At 37.8% G+C, this 21,413-nt stretch overlaps 1 protein-coding gene across 1 annotated transcript in view; it reads left to right on the plus strand.

The window, feature by feature from the left end:
* Window positions 1-1,542: 1,542 nt before the first annotated feature.
* adgrl4 (adhesion G protein-coupled receptor L4) overlaps window positions 1,543-21,413 on the plus strand; it is a 37,852-nt gene continuing 17,981 nt past the window's right edge. Inside the window, exon 1 of the mRNA XM_088314073.1 lies at window positions 1,543-1,773. The gene's annotated coding sequence lies outside the window, so the exon portion shown is untranslated. The remainder of the gene's footprint in view (window positions 1,774-21,413) is intronic.

Consider the following 21,413-nt stretch of genomic DNA (forward strand, 5'->3'; position numbering starts at 1 on the left):
GGGGCTCCTTGACACTCCTACCTGCTCTGCTCATTTGGATTAGGGCAGCAATTACAGGTGTGGAAGCAAAGATGAACTAATTCAAACAAGGTTCAAACATTTGGTGACAAAGTGTTGGTCAGATTCGTCCTTGAGACCCGACTGGATGGCCGCATTCTGCTTACTGACACAATACAGTAGAATTTCTCCTGAGGTCATAAAGTTCAGTTCTTGACCAAACCTTGGGTGAAAAATCCACGTCTAAAGTGGCACAAGAATCCAAAGTTTGGACCACTGTTCTCAGAGATTTCAATTTATTGGATCAAAATATTTTAACACCACATATGTTAGTCAGCAGTCCAGCAAAGTGAAAATATTGAAACAGACGACCATTCGCATTGTCAGAGGTCCCTGAACTAACACTGTCAGCTTGGAACAACAAATATATTGTTGACATTCACATTTCAGCAAAGATCCTAACTCCCATACGCTACAGAAAATTCTTTGTGCAACCCCATAACTGTTTTTTCTCCGCTTTGGCACATGTATTGGATTATCTGTTCACCCATAAGCAAGTTTAAAAAATGTACCAAGAAAAAAAAAAGTCTCCTAGTGGGACGATTAAAGGATCTTCTCCTCTTCTTAGATGCCATGACATTTGCTTTTGCCAGTGTGGCATCATCCTCCAACTCTAGTCGAATCTTCTTAGCTATTTTTTCTCCACTTTCCCCCAGAAGCTTAATTCGCATCTCTCTCTGTCCAGGCTCCATCAGCTACTGCTTCAGCTCATGCTCAAGGAGCTATCACACTGGCTCTTGGTGGAGGTGATCTTGAGCAGAAGGCCTCAGGGAACGAGCAAAATTATGCGGAATTTGAACTTTGCAATAGTTTGTAATGCTGTCTTGTTTACAACCCTCAGTGTGCCACTATATCCCTACGGTGTCATTTAGCCGTGTCCATCTAGAGACTGCACATAGGATTTGTCACATCCATTTTACTGGATGCATCATCAGGGATGCTACATGGGAAACTATTAATCTCGACAAAGCAGGACAGTTCATCTGAATTTTCACATTTTTACCCTTTTGTCAAGAACATTTTCGTGGTACCCTGTTACCGCAGTATAATATGTAAATATATATATATATATATATATATATATATATATATATAAATATATATATATAAAACTTTATGTAAATCGGCAATTACAATCATTCTTGAGATTTTTGCCCCACAGTGAACCTGTTTTTTAATCTGACTTTAGGTCTGTGAAACCGCAGATTGTACAATTTCTTTATATTTTTTTTTCTTCATATGAGAGGTGCAACTCCTGTACTTTTGTTGGATGTTCCTCCTTTGATACTATCAATTCACAATAAATTCATATCAGAAGCCTTTTAGTAAATTGTTACAATCTTTTTTTTTTTACCTGTGCACTCAATTTATTTCTATTCCCATCCCCCCATTTCACTCAGCCAGTCAGCCACGCCCACCTCATTAGCCCCTCACCTGACTACAAAGGTGATAGCGATTAGCCATCAGCCAACAGTTAGGAGTGTTTTGCACCCTAACTTTTAACTCTTCCTTGACTGGGTCTTCCATTTTTGACTCAGCCTTCTGTCCATGTGGTACCATCAGGTATTTCCTTTGGAACTGCTGATCATCTCTTAAGGAACGCAAGTCTTTAATGGCACCCTGGTAAGCAGCTCTGGTCAAATCGTTAAGGTATTCACCTCCCACTGTGGGACTGCGGTTCAAGACAAACCATCTTACAAGTTGTGCTACGTTCCAGTGAGTCCATGACGATTATTTTTTTTTATATTTAAAAAAAAAAAAGTCATTTAATGAATTGCGAACTAAATTTAAATTCTTTTCACCAAAGATATTGACAGGCTGCACTGGGCTGTCCCACTTTAATAAATGAGCAACATCTTTTATGCCATGCTTGCAATCACTTACCATCTCATAATGGAACTGCAAACATCCTCATGCTCAATGTTGTGACAACCACACTTGAAAGATGTCAAGTTTAAGATGATGTTTTCATAATGATTCCACAGTGTCTACCACGGATCTTGAAAATATAATAAGTTGCACCTCATGATTTTTCCACGTGCATTAAGATGTTGCTTATACGCTGATTTCCCCACGCGCTGATAAATTATGTTTGACTGAAGTTCTTGCGATATCCTGACTGACATTTTCTAACAAAGATGTATCTCTCACTCCCACACGGCTCTTATTGATTCATGTCCTACACACGGAAAATGAATAAATGACTTTTACATGAACCTGTAATGTGTAAATGCCTGCAAGCAGATGGAAACTGATAGCAGACTTGGAGTTGTTATTAATGACGGTGTCTGTCAGAGGTGATGAAGAAAGTAAAACTGCTGTGTCCATCTCTCTTGGAAAGCATTGTGGCAGGGATCCCGTGCAGAATCCATGAACGAAGGGCCATTCACTGCCTAAAAATATGATCAGTGATCTTATCAAAGACAGTACTTGGAGCTGTTGTTTTTCAGCCAGCATTGAAATCTTGCTCAATCAAGAGAAAGGCTGACCATTCAGTAATTGCAGGGACAAAAAGGAGCTGTGTTCATCCATATATTTGCTTTAGCCATGTCTTCTTTCAATGCTGAATTGCTTCGTGCAAGAGTTTTGAAGTAACAATAACAATTATGTCCTACAGTTGAGCAGTTCCGAGATTTGTTGTTATGTTTCCTTGACTGTTTTAAAGACTCCTGATGTTATGGCTTGCTTTAGAGACTTTATGGCCCTCTGAGGAAACAACCGTTTAAATTCAATTAAGACTACAAAATGGCACAACTGAAAACGGTCCTTTGAAAGCTTTGTTCGTGTGCAGTCAATGCACGATGACTATATCAAGAGCTCTATACACATAGGGATGATTATGGCTAAAGGCTACACGGTTTGGGGTGAATAAAACTGAATTGTTATAACTGAAAGGTACGATACACTGTATACGCTGTGAATAAAATGGAATGGTTATCTAAAAGCTTTATATAATCAGTGATAAACAATAATGGAATGTGCGAATGGAGCTTCAGACCATCAGAGAATTTCATAATTAGCAATTAGCGATCAGTGTATCATGGCAGGTGATTCTCTGAGTGCCTCCACTCAACTTGCTAACCAATCCTGAGGCGCTGCAAATAAAAATCCCATTGGATTACGAAATGATTAATGCTTGTCACAAGAAGAGCTGCAATGGCAGATTAGGCATGATTATGATTGGGCTCATTTATTTTCAACATGCCATTATCTCTTGCAACATTGACTGAGCAAATGGCCGAAGAGTGTTTACGACTGTGAGCGTAAAACTGTGTTCTTGATCATTAGAAGTTAGCGATAAAGTCAAAAGTTCAACAGCAACAACAACAAAATAGTTGAAAAGGAAACAAGGACAAAAGGTGCTTTAAACACAGGAACATTTAAATGTAATTACACAAAATTGGGTTGAATTCAACCATGACATTTAATGATTTCACATCAAGTCTTGCTATAAAATGAGGAGGCAGAAGCTTAGAAGCAGGAGCAACATTGACAAACTACAATATAGAGCTGTAGAACAATTAATCATTAATTAAAAATGATTCAGAGTGTGTGAAATGGATTGATAATAAACTGTTGAAAAATTGATTTAAGGAGCAATAACAATGTAATAATGGAATAACAATCGATTGACTCTTCTTTATTTTTACACAGCCAATTAAAAATAAGTCAAATGTCCCATCCTAAAAATGTAATCACTTCTCCTTATTGAACTATTGATTTCTATACATTTATTTTGTTATTATTATCATATAAAAATATCTACAATTAAAAGTATGCCGGTCACCAAGTTCAATTTCCGCCGTAAATATTTGATAACCGAATATGAATGTACTGTATGCATGTCCAACTATGGCGACAAATTCTTCATAATAATGCTGCTCCTCTCATTGTACCTTAATCCAGCAATATCATTATCAAACACCTTTCAGATTTCATGTAATCTTCACAGTCTTAATTATGAAAACAAAATGTTCAACACATTTTTTTCCTTTATTACGAGGTGTCTTGTCATTCAACCGTTGGACTCATCAATTTTAATGAGCTTGTTGAGTAGGTGTGAATAATTGATTGAAAACTGTTTTCCGATGGCTTGATTGTCACAAACCAAGATAAATAGAGTGGAATAGACTTATAAAATATTTACTAAAGTGCAGGCCTGAAAAATGATTAATTCTAAAGTCCTTTATCATGCAAAGGTTGTCTAAGGACAAGGCCCAAACATTCTTCACAATCCACCACCAATACCCCCCCCCAAAAAAAAAAAAAACTTTAAGTGCCACAAGTCTTAACAGAGCTCAAACTTTAGATTTTGTCAACTAAGTTTAACTTTCACAGCCCTAATAATTATGAGCTGACTGTTTGGGATTACAGCGGACTATTTTGGAATTTAAAATAATTTCAAGAAAAATGTTCAACATGGTTCAGAAACAGTTAACTCAAGTGAAGATACAATATGTTTGTGACATTTCATCTACGAAAAATGACATCTGTTGACATTGACTGTATTTTCGTGTGGTTGTAAACGCATTTTCCTGCAACCCTAAATTCAGTATCAGCAGCAACATAAATGATGAGCCCTCCGCTGCAAGAAATATCACAAGTGCAATAAAGAACTGGCACTATTGCTCTCAGACTGAATGTAAGACTATGTAATTGCAGAATTCCATTCATTCACTATTCAAATTAGTCATACTGCATTAGTACTCGGACTGAATTGCTACATGTGATGTTTCATAATGAATTATGATAAATGCCATAAATATTTTTTTTATCTTCAGTAAACCCATTATTTAACCCACATCCACAGTTAAAGAGTTAATGATCCCTGAGTGCCATCTACTGTTAATAAAGAGACATCATTTGCTGGACAATGTAATGTAATAATCATTTAGTTGACAACATATCCATTATTTTTTTCAAGGCATACATTTTCGAATTAATTTCCAAACAACAAAAGGAAAACGTGCAATCTGGTGTTAGATTAGGATTCTTAATAATTAGTTACTTGTCTCGCAGTGATCTTTCCCCCTGGCTCGGCATCTTCCTATCAGTCCGCACTCTGGCACATATACGTACTGTATATCTAGTTAGAGCCAGTTAAGACCGCAGAGTCACCCATTGTCTCGTGGGCTTGGTAAAGCTGCCTTCCTGCGTGGGTGTGACTTGGGGAGGAACCATTTTGGACAGATTAGACTTTCACAACAAAGATGCAGAAACAGCTCCATGGTCGTGTCTCAATCTATGTGTTGTTAATTGAATAGTTAAATGTAGACTATGCAGTCTTCTGGTAGTTACTGACAATATAATATAGCAAGCATTAAACATAAAAGGACCGGGTGAGGGGTTCTTTCAGAATTTTGCCATTGGTGCCAAAAGCAGAGAACTGTGTCCATATACAGACATGTGAATTTAACTACAGTATTACCGTGTGGTCAATTAAACTAATGTGCAATATTCTGAATATATTCCAATGCCATGTAAAAGTCACAAAAGCAAGATAACCCCAAATGTATTTGTGGTTTAGTTATATATACACTGGATATTAAAAGCCTAAAGCAGTCGTCCCAAACCACCGGGCGGGCCTCTTGAGACTGGGTCGCATAGAATACAATAGAATACAATACAATATTATTTGCATAGCGCAGGGGTGTCAAACTCAAATACACAGTGGGCGTAAAAGTAAACCTGAACAAAGCCGCAGGCCAAAATAAAAATTTTTAAAACCAATATAAATGCAGATTTTTTTTTTTTTTGAAAATGTTTATTATAAGTGATTTTATGAATGCAATACAATGTTTAGTTTTAACAATTACTGTTATCATTTCGAATGTTACTATTATCATATAGATGGTTACGATTATCACATGTAAAATGGTATTATAGTCATTTGGTATAGCCTCGTGAGCCAAATATAATTGCACTGCAGGTCAGATTTGGCCCGCGGGCCAGAGTTTGACACCTGTGGTATAGCTCATTTCACAACAGAAGGAGCTGCAACAAAGCGCTTTCCATATCGTGTAATATAAATTAGCAGGTAATAAGAACACAAATTAAAACACAAAGACTTTTGTAATGGATACCAGAAAAACACAAAACAGCAACAGTCTCATGTTGAGTCGAAAGCTAAAGAATAAAAATGTGTCTTCAAACGGGTTTTAAAATTAGACAGAGCAGGGGCTTGCCTAACATTTAATGGAAGCTCATTCCATAGGGAAGGACCGGCAACAGAAAAGGCACGATCCCCCGAGGCTGCGCCTAGTCCTCAGCACCTCCAGCAGCAATTTGTCCACAGACCTGAGGCAGTGGGCAGGTGCGTAGGGGTGGACGAGCTCAGAGAGGTTATTCAAAGCTTTGAAGATGAACAGAAGTATCTTGAAGCGAAGTCTAAAGCGTACTGGGAGCCAGTGAAGAGAGGCTAAGATTGGGGTGATGTGATCTGTCTTCCGAGCTGCAGTTAAAAGGCGAGCGGCAGCATTTTGGACCAGTTGGTGGCACTTGAGCGAAGACTGGCTGACTCCAAAGTAAATTGCATTACAGTAATCTAGCCAAGATGTAACAAATGCATGGATTACTGACTCTAAGTGTTGTTCGGAAAAAAAGGGCTTCACTTTAGCCAGCTTCTTAAGATGAAAGAAGCTGAATCGAACAACAGCACTGATCCGCTGATCTAATTTAAAATCACTGTCCAGTTCAAAACCCAAGTTTGAGACGGTTGGCTTTAGATAAGATGTCAGGGGGCCGAGGTCAACAGGATTGAGAGTAGAAGGTGGTCTCAAAAGTGGTCTCAAGGAGAAAGCGGGACATAGATCTGACTGTCATCTGCAAAGCAATGGAAGGCTAGTCCATGTTTAAAAAAAAAAAAAAAACAACTTGCAGTTGACACATGAAATGATAGCACGTACAAATCATCCCATACAGCAGTGAGCGACACACTCAGGATCAATTTTTTTCAAAACTTTGGTTTTGATCCAATGGAACTACCAGCCTGTGGTCTGATGAGACCCAGACACACTTACTTGGTGCAGATGGTGTCAAGTTGAAGAGTACAAAGTGTGTCCCACATAGTGGTGGGAACATCATGATCTGGGGCCGCATGAGTTACACGTTCATTAGCGTAACAACGACACATATTCACATACACTGCAAGCGGATAGATTTTACCACATGGAAACAACAGCGTCCTCTGGGGTTAATTCAATAACAAACAAATAAGCTCGGCCCAAAGAGCATATTTGGTGATATTTTTCATAATGATGTCTCTCGTTTTTCTGTTCTGTATACATTTTTCTTCATCTCTGCACAAAGCATCGCATAAGAAGCAGTGTTTAGTGTGCATGTACAGAATATTAGAGTTTAACATCAAAACTAATGGACCATAATTCAAAGATACTCTGTGGAGGGATGTGAGAAACTAACATTTCACTTTTTATCCGTATAGATTATAAAATATAATTTGTTCGTGTCTAACTTTGATCAGAACATTTAGCCTTGGCACATTTCTACGCTGTAACTACTTTTTTTTTCCAACATTGAGTAATGACCTAATCATAAGCCATCTTGAAAAAGCTAGAGGCCACCCCAGCAGACATTGTGGGAGAGGCGCTACATCTTGGACAGATCACCAGTCAATCACGGGACAGTATTGACAAATAACCATTCACTTACATTTACACCTCTGGGCTATTTCAGTAAACTCGACATGTACTATGACAACAAAACACCTTCCATTTCGAATTTAAATATTCAAAAGTTCCTCTAACTCTATCAGCATGTATTACTCATCTCACTGAAACTTTGATCTCTGTAAATTCCCACCTACCTCCAACTTCTGACTGTTGCATCATTAGCTACCTCTTGGGAGACTTATGATTATTATGCACCATTAAAAAAATATTAATAAGCAAAACACACTGTACACATGTTTGAAATGAATACAGACGGGCAGTCATTGATGTAAATGTAAATAAATTATTTTTTATATTTGGAAAAGGATGAAAAAACACTGCATCAATCCTGTCCTAATTTGATGATTTCTTCCTAAGGGGTTTTGTAGGCCTGATTGTCAATGCTTGTACCAGTCTGTGGCCTGAGGTTTGTGAACTCTTGGTTCCGTTGACGACGGAACAATATCAATGAATCCCCAAGGTTAAAATACAACAGCTCATTAAGATAATTGCATACATATATGATGTAAGGAATTATACAACGTCAGGGATGTGGCATCATCACATTAATTAAAAACGCGGGATTGCTGTTTCCTTTCACATAATACTTCTCGACTCAGGACATGGAAATAACATGTTGTAGGCTATTATTAGATTGCGAAAGATGTGTTGGAAAAAAAAAAATCCATAGCAGTCACCTTGTATAACAGCTCCTTGCAATAAATGGAAGGAATTATTAATTGCTAGAAAAAAAAATCTGTATCAATCAATACAACAGACTCAAATGGCACTTTTAAATCCGAGCAAATCACTTTTCAGACAAGCAATCCCACAAAATGAATTGATATATTAAGTGAGGGAATGTCAAAGAGGGCAGGGATGGAGGATTAAACCACACATTAAATATCACTGAATTCATTTTTAGCGTTTTTGTCATGGCTACTTTTCTGGTTTGTTATCTTGGTAGTGCACACTGTTGGGCGTGTATCAACCACAAACAGATTCTGCCTGAGGCCCCGGTAGCAAATTATGAAGCAGCTCTCTAGGATATGATCAGTAAAGTTGATAATGTCATACTTCCAACACTCATCCTTGTGGCCTGCCATAATGTTATGGTCGCTTTTGAGGAAACTGGTTTTCTGAGTCAGGTCCTGACTGCCTGATCGACTCGGCTCACAACAGAGCAGATAGTCACCTTTTAAAGTGAAATCTTAAAATTGCAATAAAATGAAAATACCAAGCATGGCACCGGAATGCAAGTGGTCAAGCAGTTAGTATCACTTGAAAAGGTGCTTTGTAAAAGGTAAAGCACAGCACGCGATAGGCAGCTTCTGCTTCACACCGCACCGTGGAAAGGGGCTGACAAGTTGAATTATATGGTTATTAACACCAGGCCAGTTCCGCTTTTGTGGAGCCACTGAGACCGCCACAATAAAGACACCACATCACGTGTCAGTCTATTCGCCAGGTGTTTGACTAATGATAAAATGCAGAATACTCTACTAGCTTGTGCTGATCAGAAATCATACTCGCAAGCCTGGCTTTCATTCAAACTATGCATGACAACAATGTGAGTGAGACAAGAGGCCCTATTTTCATGGCGAGCGCATGAGCGGAGTTTTTGTTTTTATGGTATTTTTGCAGACGCACGCAGTGAGAAAGGGGTGTTTGCGACGTTGTGAATGTTAACATAGCCGACTTGCTTGGCAGCATTTCCGCTCATTTTCTTTAAATTCAGCGCAGGAGAGACACAAGGTCTACATGGCTAGAGTCCACGCAGGAGTCTGATGCATGCAAAGTACTTTTATAAGGAACTCATACAATTATTCAAATACTTAAATGTACTCGTTATCATATTTCTCAATGACACACAATGACATCCACCACACGTGTGCCTGGAGCGGAGAATCTGCCTGACTGCTCTTCATTCAAATTCACCAAAATTGAATGACACCACTTGTGTCACCACTTAGGCCTATTTTCATTTGCCTTAACATTTTGTCTACTTTTAGCCACCAAACGTCACGTGTGCTAGGACCGTGTCACAGAAAATGTCCAGCATGACTCAGTGCAGTGTGCCAAATTCCCAAACACGGTAAAGGAGGCTTGCACCGGCACAAAAATCAAGATGATCCAGTTATTACATCCAAGCACACATGCATCGTCTATGAAAATACGACCAATGGTTTCAATGTCAGACCCGACACCAGCAATGTGTCATACTATATATAATATCTATGCATCCATCCATCCAATATCTGAACAGCTTTGCCTCATGGGCCTATCCCATACTGCTGCAAAACACTCACACACACACACACATATATATATATATATATATATTATGTGTATATATATATGTATATATATATATTATGTGTATATATATATATGTATATGTATATATATATATGTATATATGTGTGTATATATATGTGTATATATATATGTGTGTATATATATATATATATGTGTATATATATATATATATATATATATGTGTATATATATATATATATATATATATATATATATATAGATTGATGCTTGAGTATTTTAATAAATAGAACAATAATTACTCATTTAATGACAACTATCATCTATTTAGCAATGACACTTTCACCCTGGACAACGTCACATTATCAATCAAAGTTGCCAACAACTCATTTAAAAGTCTCTTTAAAAAAGAAAAAGAAAGAATATTTCCTGAGGGTATACGGCATGTGCTTGCTGATTGCCTAAAGTTACTTTCCGTGGAGAGTTGCAACACATTGCATGAGCTGACCTGAGGCAATGAGACATTCTCTCCTTTTTTTCATGCGTGTATTGTACCGATATTTTGCAGTCAATTCCTTAATTGTATTTTTTATTCACGTGAATATAGTGGGGAGAAAAAGTTGATACGAAGCTGATAAATATCCATGTTTCCATGCGCTGTGATTTCGTTAAGGGCGGAGAGCAAATTAAGCAGAATACTTCAGACAAGGTCAACATTAAAGAATGTGCTCTGTCAGAAGTCTTTAGAGGTCCAGAGAGATTTATTACTTTAGTTTTTTTTCAGCAAAGACTATAGCAATCACTAAGAAATTATATAAGAAACTGTAAAGCGTGTAAATGAAGGAACTCTCACAATATGCTCGCTGTGTAGTTTACTCAAAAAAAAGCACGGTTTGTTTTTGGGGGCAATATTTTCCGAATGCCATCAACCATCTGGCTTCTTCTAAGCCGCTTTTTTCATGTGCTTCTGTGATTTTGTTATCGCCTGACTTGCACACTTTTGACATGGTGGATGAAATGGGCTTTTTGAGCATCTCCACTTCCTTCGGGGACTGATGTACAGTGTACTTCACACAATAACAAAACCAGAAGGCCTGGTAGCCTGAGAAATGTGGCTGTCAGAGCTGACTGACTTCGTTTGTGTTTGTTTTGGTGGTTGTACGGAGTTTTGTGGTTCAAGCCAGGAAATGGAAAGACCTTGGGGATATTCAATACAGACATTTTGTGGGTGTTCTCTCCAAGTGGGTCTGTTTGACATCTTGACACCGACTCTGTCAAATTTGGTCCATCTCCTTCACTGGCTGTCAACGTACGAGGTTTACGATCAAAAATGTCTCTTGTCTCCACAAAGGACTTGAAGTTTTGCTTGAATGCATTTTGCATGCATTTGTGTATGGTGGCCAGAATAGTATTTGCACAATACTTTGTGGTGTGGAGCCCAAGAAGGCACCATTACATTTTGGTTTTGTTCCAAACAAAGCTGTGGTTCCAGGAATATTTTATTTAGCATTTTGGGAAATGCATTTGCTCTGAGAGCCTATTGCGGAAATTGCAAACATTTGGTAAGGAGCATGACTGACAATGAATTAGAGTTGATACTTTCAACAATCAACTCTCATTTATGATTAGTATTTTCATTCATTATTTAATTCATTCATTCGACAATTCCGAAATGAATGCACACAGTGCACTGAGGAGGAATCGATCTCGCGATGCCCAGCGACCTAATGAATTCATATTATCGTAGGAAATACTCTGACAGTTACTCATTTAAAAGATTATAGTTCCCAAACCACAAATGAACATATGCAGGCAAGACATGAGTGGGTGCTTGTGACGGCGCATACTGCCACAAGGCCTTTAATAAAAGAGCCAAGCGGTGTTTGAGCGTAGCATCAAAATGACAGTCTTGCCTCCGCATTGTCTGATTTATCACATGACAGCCACATAGTACCTCCTTAGCCCTAGAGGTCATGGAAGATGGATGCACCACTAATCTCTGTGGCCCTCTCTCAGAAGGGGGAGGGAGAGGGATTCACCCAAAAAGTAAAGCTTTAGAACTTGGCTATCCACCAGTAACCTCATATGTGAAGACATGTCTGGGTCCAGTGTGCTCACTCAACTAAATCCCAGCGTGGTGACTTCAAAAATGAAATGTTTGTCGACCCACAAGGACAAAGCCTAACCACAAAAAGCTATGATCTTAGAATTTATAATGCACTATAAAGCAATGATTCGTCCTCGGGTCTTTTTTCTAATGTGGAGCGCTCCCACAACAACTGTCCATCAGTTAACCACCTAATAAGGTTGATAGTATTTCAAATCTTTCAATGAAAAGATAAAAAAAAAGGTGACATCTGGTTGGATTGAAGCACAATTTTGAGAAATATGTACAATCATCATCATAGTATATTCTCCAATAGATTCAGACCACAAGTATTCACAGTTAAAGTATGGATTACAGTTGATGGATAAAGTGAGCTCGAGCTGCATTTGCAACTGCACCCCTTGAGGGAATATTATCGGGGAGGTTAGTGGTTTCATTGATTCCAAGACTGCAATCATCTCCATCTGATGTAGTGGGCAGGGAGAGGATAAGTGAGGCTGCAGTCTGTTTGTCAGCATGACAACTTTGACATGAGCAATTTAATCGCAAGGAAACGGGAGTATTTTGGATTTGTAAAAAGCGTGAACTGCATCAATTTAAATATTCTCATCACTAGAGTGAGTCAGATAAAATAAAAAAAAATGAAAAAATATTTGGCAAGATATGTTTTTTTATTTTCTATCCATTTAATAGTGATTAATATCAGCATAATGAGCATATTCAACTGTCTGCATTATTTTATGTAAAATAATACAAAACAAAGGTGAAAAATTGTTAAACGTTTATTTGAAAATCAAATTACATCATTATACAAGTATATGTTTCATAGATTTTTGTATTTTTATTTAAAACAGTCTCATGTGATATTACACTTACATATTACAAAAAATATTTTTGCGGAGAAAAAAATTTAATCATATTTATGAATGAAATTTATTTCTTTTAAATCCCTTCATGGCTTCAAATTTAATATAAACTCAGTTAGATTGAATTAAATGCAAGAATGAAAAGATTATTCCTATGGATGCAGTTTGATATTGATTTAGGGTCAACTTGAATTATTGGTGAGTTACCGTTTTGAAGATAGCTCCGTATATCCGTTAATCCACCAAAATAAACATTATTTATTACTTATTTGTGCTTTCCCAAGAGTGTATTTTGTTTGTAGACATGGATTCCAAGATGAAATTGAATTATAGATTTTTTTTTGTTCGATTGATCATCATTAATATAGAAGACTTGTTCCTTTAATTATTATTATTGTTATTATTATTATTATTGTGTGCAATCTTTTCTAATGCATATTTGTTTGCAATTTTCAACAGTATTTCCAAGATATTCTGCGGTCGTCTTCCTTTAGTTTGCGGCAAAAGTGCTATTAAGAACTACATATTACCAAGTCTATAAGGCCACAACAGCACAAAAAGAGAGTGATAGTGTAGTCGTGTAGGCCACTATAGCCATCCAGCAGCACCATCTCAAACAGGGTCTGGTACGTTGGGCCTTAAATGCTAACAGAAATTCAAATCCTGCGAGCTGTAGCGATCAAAAGTAGAGGGGATAAAAAAAACACTTTTTTCCACTTTGAACCGTAAAGATGGCGCTACAATTTATGCAGTAGGGATTAAATAGCCTTACCTCCAGCTGTGTTTTTTTTTTTTCCTGCTGTTGGATCTGTAAAGTGCGCTGGTACAGGGCGAGATCTCTGGTTCACATGTTGTTCGATGGAGATGGGCTTGTTGGCCGTGTGGCTAGAAGCGACACTCTTAAGAGCCCAATGTGAATAGAGGTCAGGATAATAGACACAGTCATACAACAAAGACTGATAATCCTGTCTCCGCCCGCAATGCACACTCAGTTCCTGTGTTGCAATCAGACATTTTAAGGGCAGTTAAGATTCAGCAAGGGGCATGTGAATGAACTGCGGTCAGGAAAGACTCCCAAGCTCCCATTATGGAGAGTAACCGGTGTCAATTCACAGCAATTAGACCACTCAGATGTGTCAGTAGACAGGCCTCAAATTAATAAATAAATAACGCCGACCACAAATGCACGGCGATATAGCCCTTTGAGTCATTTGACTCTCCCAGTGGTCTATTTCCGTGCAGCATTTAGTCTTTCAAAAAGCAACTAGGTGTGCCTTTTCATCCTCTCTTATCCTGAATGACCTTTGAGTGAAAAGACTCCTTAGTGAGCATGTAGCTTACTATACATTTGTTTCTCCCAATCTGCACAAACAAGTGTTTAATAGAGAAGCTAAAATGCTGTTCACTAACAGTTTGTGTTTATGAGGTTACTTTAAGGGACACCATAACATGACTTTTGGTAAAGGAATGAACCTAAGAACCAGAGGCCTTGTTCTAAAACAGTTCATCCAAATAAAGATAAACAATCATTTATGTATGTATAAACATACATCATGTAGCTATTTGTGTGTATCTTCGTACAGAACTGTGTGTTTTCAATATAAGAGAATTACTATATAAATATGATTTGTTTTCTATAAATGGTGTTTTTACAAAAAATATATTTAACTCTAATTTACGGAGGTGGACATTGCCGGTCCGCCTCGAAGTTCCCAACAACATTTCAGGCCAACCCATGTGGGCCCAGTCTGTTCCTCACCGGCGACAGCCAATCAGTGTCGAGAACATAATTTCTGCATCACACGCAGGCGCCGCAAAGAGAAATCAAATGCCAATTTTAAGCATGGATACTATGCAGTGTTCTTTAAAATCAAGGGCCTAATAATCTAATAATAATTTATTATATTGTTTAATTCTGTTGTATTCTCCAAAACTCTTTTCTCAAAAGCACTTTCAAATGTATCCTAACATTTTGAGCCTTTCATAAAATAAGAATTTATCAGTGACATACAAATATGCTTAATATAGTAAGTAATGTGTCTGGAGTCTGGAGCTAGCATGGCAGTTTCTGACGTTCGTGTGAACCCTTGTGAAAGGGTTTGGTTGTTTTGTTTTTTTTCTTTCCCTGTGTAAAAGAAGTCACATTAATGGCAACTGTCAGTGGTTTGCGGTTCTTCTCTCTGAAAACGGCCAGTAAAAGCTCTCTTCCATGTCAGCAGGGCAGATTGGATGACCGCTTGAGGACTGTCCCTGACACGGCTGAAAGAGAGGGGAAAAAAAACAGCTCACAAAGCTTTCTTCTGAAAGGTCAAAGTGAAGACGGTCCTCTTCAAATGGCGGGGGAAAAAAATCAAATCCTTTCACTTCACCATTCTTAAAAAGATTGGATAAAAACGTTATTTCATTGCTGTGTTTTTGTTTGCAACCAAGTCTTGAAGATGAAATCTGTACAAGCCATTGCAGTGCACGCTGTGTAATTACAAAAAGACATTCCCATTTACAGATTTAGAATGAACGTGATGATTTTTTTTTTTTGGCCAGTGTGGGAATTATTTGGATGATGTTGTCTGTTATTTAAAAAAACAAATCACATGCTCTAACCATAAAAAGTGTTTGTTGTTTGACATGATGGCAGCTCGCCTCTGCTGAAAAACAAAAGATGAAAGAAAGATGATATTAGTTTGGCTCCACAGAATGTTGAAAAAAATAATATTTTGAATTAAACCATGTTTAAAAAGTCTACTTTATGGTTTTGGGGTGCATTGCCTGTATACACATACCTGTATATCCATTCCACTAATGAACAGGAACATAGAGTATACACGGTGGGAATTGTAGGCTCGGCTGCACGAGGCATCATAATAAGCACATGACAGTGTGTAAAATATTTCTCTTGTATTTCAATGAAGAGACAGGGGGAATAAAATTTGGCATAATGTATTCATAATGCATTCAGTCTGCATGCAGTAAATGCCCGTAACAGTAAATAACACACAAGTAATTTCCACCATTGCCAATATATTATGTGATCACTATCATGCAGTCAATTGCAAAAGCAATGCTCCAACGTCATGTCAGGAGTCAAGATCTGCTTCAGCCCGATACGTCCATTTGTCCTATGACAGGTCATATTGGTCATCCAAAATCTGGTCTATTTTATCAAACAGAAAGACTATATTAAAGTTTAATAGCAAAACAGAAACAAGAGCAAGAAGCCAACTTGACAGCCATATTTTATAGTGTTCTCAATCTCCACGGCAGCAAAATTAAATTATGCAGCCTATGAAAAACACCCCACACCACTGGCACAATAAATCCTGTTGCAGTAATCAGTGAGGAAATATAGATATTTGGAAACGCATTGAAGGGATTAGACAGGGTTTTCTACCTCCTGCTGTATATTGCCCAAGTCCTGCTGAGAACACCGGGAGTTCTGAAGAAGGAGCGATTGGATTTGACCTCGCTGCAGTATTATTATTATGATATGACCCAAACAAAGCCATCAGCATGGGACCAAGGCAGGGGGTGCGCTATTTATCCTCATACCACCCTCTGTGTCTCAAAGCCTCCCCCCTTGCATTGAACAAGATTTTAGGGGGATTAGAATTTAACAAATAAGTGGAATCTTGAATGATGTACCCTGTAAAAGTCGAACAATTTGGACCTCAGCCAAAATATGTATAGAAAGACGAACAACATTTCAAGCAATAATCATCTGTGGCAATTCCTGAGAGATTCCTACTCCTGAGCCTCGAAAGCAACTCAAGGCCAGGGGGCCCGATCTGGCCCCCCATATCTTTTTATGGGCCGCTAAAGCAGCGTTTACTTCACGGTACTTGCTAAAATCTTTTAAAAATTGCAAATTGTCCTTACTTAAAATAACATTGAGTTATTACAATCGTTTTGTTGTTTTATTTAATCAGTTTTTTTTCTGTCTTCTGAATTTGTTGAGTACATTTATATTAAATAGCGCTCTTATGAAGTCCATAAATACAATGTGACCCATGGGAGAAATTCAGTTTGTTTTTGTTTTTTTTAATGTTCTGTCAATCAGCTTTGTTGTTGAGAAATGGCCCATTATATATACTTGCTCTGACTTAACAAGAATCATAGAACAGAAGAGAAATTCTGACATTATTGTTGTGTGGGCTCGCTGCATGGCCTTCTGAGCAAAATCTGAATTCTGATTGGTGAAAGAGACAGTGCCATTCCTAGTTAGTTACATCAGCCTGTACTCTTGATTCTGCAGGCCCTGGCCAGATTAAATTGACATGTTAGTACAGAGAAACAGTTATTTGGGGGGAAAAAACAATCAAACATCTTCATTACTTAAAGTAATGTAGATACATTTTAGGAAAGACTGTTGGAATACATAAAATTTAAAGCAACAAATGAAAATGTAGGTCAGTGCTTCTGATAGTGTTTCGACTAGCAAGAGAGGGACTTGCTGACCATGACAACCTACCACTGCCTGTATGGAAGTTTAACAGATTGAGTGTGACTTTGACGTTCCTGCATTTTAAATACTGAACATACAGGTAAAAAGACTGACAGAATGGTATGTTGTGTACAACACGTGGTGATTCTTACTTGCTAAAAGGTAGTTAGAACCAGATTTAAGTTGAACAGAAGTAGGGCATTTTTAAAACTAAACATATTAGTTCCCACTGCTGATGTACACATACAACGGTTAACTTGTGCTGTAATGGTTCTGAGCTACCTGCTAACAAAAAAGTAATTGAGTTGCTCCCTACACTTTCATAACATTTCTCCCTCAGAATAAATGAGCTCCTTTATGAGAAAAGACTCACTGCTGTTAATGATTTTATAAGCAGGGAGCCCACCTGACATCCTTTTTCTATTACAGTTCTTTATTCAATTTGCAAGGAGCGCTGCAGGTGACCTAACCTATAAAAGGCCACTCCAAATTACATTATCAAGCTCCTCGAAATTTTATAAATTCAGAATCGGCCTCACAGGGAGGTGGCGTACACAGTGCCGGTGGCTTCACCTTTAAGTTTGCATAAATCAATCTCACCAAAGGTTAGAACACATCATGCGTCATACATCAATGCAGTTTTTAACATCATCACAAATAATTGTTTGGAAAGCACAGAAACAAGCATGACATCTTATGTAAGAATTACATTGCGAAACCATTAAGATGTAACAAAGCAATCATAGAGTTAATATTTGTTCTTGATTTATTTGTGCACCGAATATCGTAGTTCACTTTGTGCAATGGACTGTGCTTGGTTTGCTCAATAAAGGATCGCAACTATGTATCATATGAGCATACAGGTTCAATTACATAAAATAATGCATCTCATCACATATTTTAAACAATATCATGTATCTTCTGTTGAAAGTCTTGAAATTAGCATTGTTACTACCGCGTAGCATAGGATACCAATATCCTTAAAAGGAACACAAGCTCTGTCCATAGTGCCATTTCAGTCCATTGCTTAAACTAACAAGAGGTTGGTGGTAGAGAGGAAAAAAAGGACCCAATCAGTAACACTTGTGGTTCCTTGCCAAGAATGTGGGGGGAAAATGACTGGCAAAGAAGTCAGGAATATGGATAGGATCATTCAACTGTGTTCAATCCTGGTCGGGACAAATGCTTTTGTGAAGCATCCAAGCCTGAAGGGAATTTATAAATTGCATCCTAACTTTGGAGAAACTGTCGTCTTTCAAATTCTAATCTGTATATACTAACAAGGCCAGAGATGGATTTTTTGTGATTTAATGTAAACATTTTGGCTTTACCGATAACAATAAAAACTGGCTTTTCATTTTAATGGCACCACATTAAAGAACACACACACACAAAAAACGCAATAATCACAATTCACACACCATTGCAATGAGGCACAATTAATATTTTTCAAACATGTAATTAGAAAAGTGTTTGTCTAGGGTCGGTAATAATCATCCAAATACAGAGCATCCATTGTACAAGTTAAAATGAAACCTTGCTTATCAGTGCAGAAAGCCTCTCTCTTACTGTTCAGACAATCCTAATAGGCTGTGCTGGTGGAGGATCTCCAGGACTGAGTTGCAGTCGTGCACTGAACAGTCTTCATTCTCCAGGACAAATATCCGCATCAACTCTGCAGTTAGCTTTAAGCATAAAAATGTGTAGTCGTTCACACTCTGTGTACCGTGTGTACTTTACGATCAGCATATTGTCTATTTTCATCATCACTCTTATGCCAAAGGAACATTGGTATATCTCAAGGCAAACACGTCACAGATAACTTGGAATCCTGAGAGAAATGGTTGAGTGTTTTTGAAATCAATGCAACAACAGAATTATTGAAATCCACCAATTAATAACAACTCTTTTGAGAAAAGAGCTCTTACGTTGCTGAATTAAAAATGCATTTTTAAAATGCAGTACCGACACTGAAAATAAAGCTCTCGATTTTAAAGCCAATCACACATCACACTAGTAGCTGTGTCTGCCCTAAAGGGATTTATAATAATACAACTAAAGTAGGATTTATGTACGTCTGTCTTGTGCAGGCCAGGGGCAGCATTCAATGGCAGCAGTGTGACAAAAGCTATTTAATTCTTTGTAATTTTATTCAATTATATAATTACTGTTTGGTTTTGGTTTTGTATATGTTCTGACTATTATATGCCCTACAACATTTTATATTGTCCATTTTAATGGGAAAAGATAGTTCTAAGAGACAGTGAAAGTGTTTTGAGTTTCTGGAGTGGCGATGGAACAAAAAAAAAAATTATTGCAACGCACCACCGTACAATAGCAGCACATATAGATACCTTTCTGTATATCAGGGGTGTCAAACTCTCGTTTTTCACAGGCCACATCGTAGCTATGGTTTTCTTTGGAAGGCCGTTAAAACTTCAAACACAAATAAATGTATGACAAACACAAAAAAATTAAATACCAGTTCGTACTTTTGAAATCAGAGACCTCTAGCCACTGTTTGTTCAAATATTTTAATTTTAAAAGGTGGCTTGCTAAAAAAAAAAAATGCAATCTCAATGTTTTAAAAAGTCAAGACAATTTGAAATTTGGGTATTTTAGCAAGAATCATGATACACATAATTTGTGTTTGAGGGCCAAAATAAATATTGTGGTGGGCCAGAATTGGCTCAACAGGCCTTTAGTTTAACATCAGTGCTGTGTTTGGACCAACCCCCCCCCACCCCCAAAAAGATAATTTTTAAACAGTCTTCTCAGGTTTCTTCTAATTTTGTTCACCCATATACTGTAGCTCTGATGAATAGCTTGTCAAAGTGCAAATGGACAGAAAATGTGAGTGGGGGTGGGTCCACTCGCACAGAAGCTTGCAGGAGTAAAGAACACAGCGTATGCTCACTTTTCAACCCAGGGTGTTGGAATAATAAAACGCTCCTCGTTTCATGAGAGAGAGTTGTGGCCATCTGTGGCCCAGTAAACAGTCCTCCCATCAGGCCGACCATAAGGCCCACATCACGTGTGCCAAGTATCAAAACAGATTACCCAGCGTACATTGCACTTCAACTCTCGATATTGCCTAAACGGCAGCCGCGTGTCAAACCAAGGCAAAAGTCTGCCATCATTTCCATACCAATAAGAAGGGGCAAAGTCTCTACACTCCTCTCAGGTGTCCTTATTTAACAATACAAATTATGCTCATATGAGCGTTTTCAAGAACTTGTCACTCAATGTGAGCATTCCCGAGAAGAGGAAAAAGCAAAGTGGAAGGGTGCAATCAGTCCAGGTTTGTTCGAGTGAACCTCACTTCCTTCCTTACGGTTTTAGGAGAAAGTCTAAGCGACACATTCAGATGTGTTTTTCACCGAGTTCTTTCCCAGGACAGTAATGCTGAGCAATTCCAACACTGCCATTCAATGCAGCTGCCTCTCTCAGCAAACTCTACGCCTTGCCTAAGCAATTCAAACCGCCTCCACAGATTGCAATAAAGTCAACAAAGAAGTTCTCCAAGGGAGACTATTCATCAATGAATGCGTTTGTAAGCGAAAAGTCGGGTATAAAAAGACCTCAGTTACACCTGAATGGCTACTTGTCTTTACTGAGCTCACATTTCATTTCACCTGTTTCACAACTTCCTCCAAGTAAATGATGCATTGACACAACAATTACGAGTATTAATATTCATGAACGGGTTGTCGTAACTTTGAAGGAACAAAAAAAAAAAAAAAAAAAACTTACCTTCAACACTTAATTTCAATGTTTTAGGTGTCTCATTATTTTCTAGCTGGATACATTTGTCACAAAAAATCGTCTGGCAAAGTTAATCAACCAAAACAAAAATGACTTGCAGGAGTTCTGCTAGTTTCACGGGAGCGGTGATGAAGAAAAAAACAAAAAAAAAAACATCATATTTTTAAATGTTCATCCCAGCAAAGCAAATGGGGTAAAAACCAGTTCATTGTTTTGTTTGGATTTTAAGCCATTAA

The sequence above is a fragment of the Idiotropiscis lumnitzeri genome, chromosome 13 (genome assembly GCF_059441095.1).
Source record: "Idiotropiscis lumnitzeri isolate Australia: NSW breed Sydney's pygmy pipehorse chromosome 13, RoL_Ilum_1.0, whole genome shotgun sequence".
Taxonomy (NCBI): domain Eukaryota; kingdom Metazoa; phylum Chordata; class Actinopteri; order Syngnathiformes; family Syngnathidae; genus Idiotropiscis; species Idiotropiscis lumnitzeri.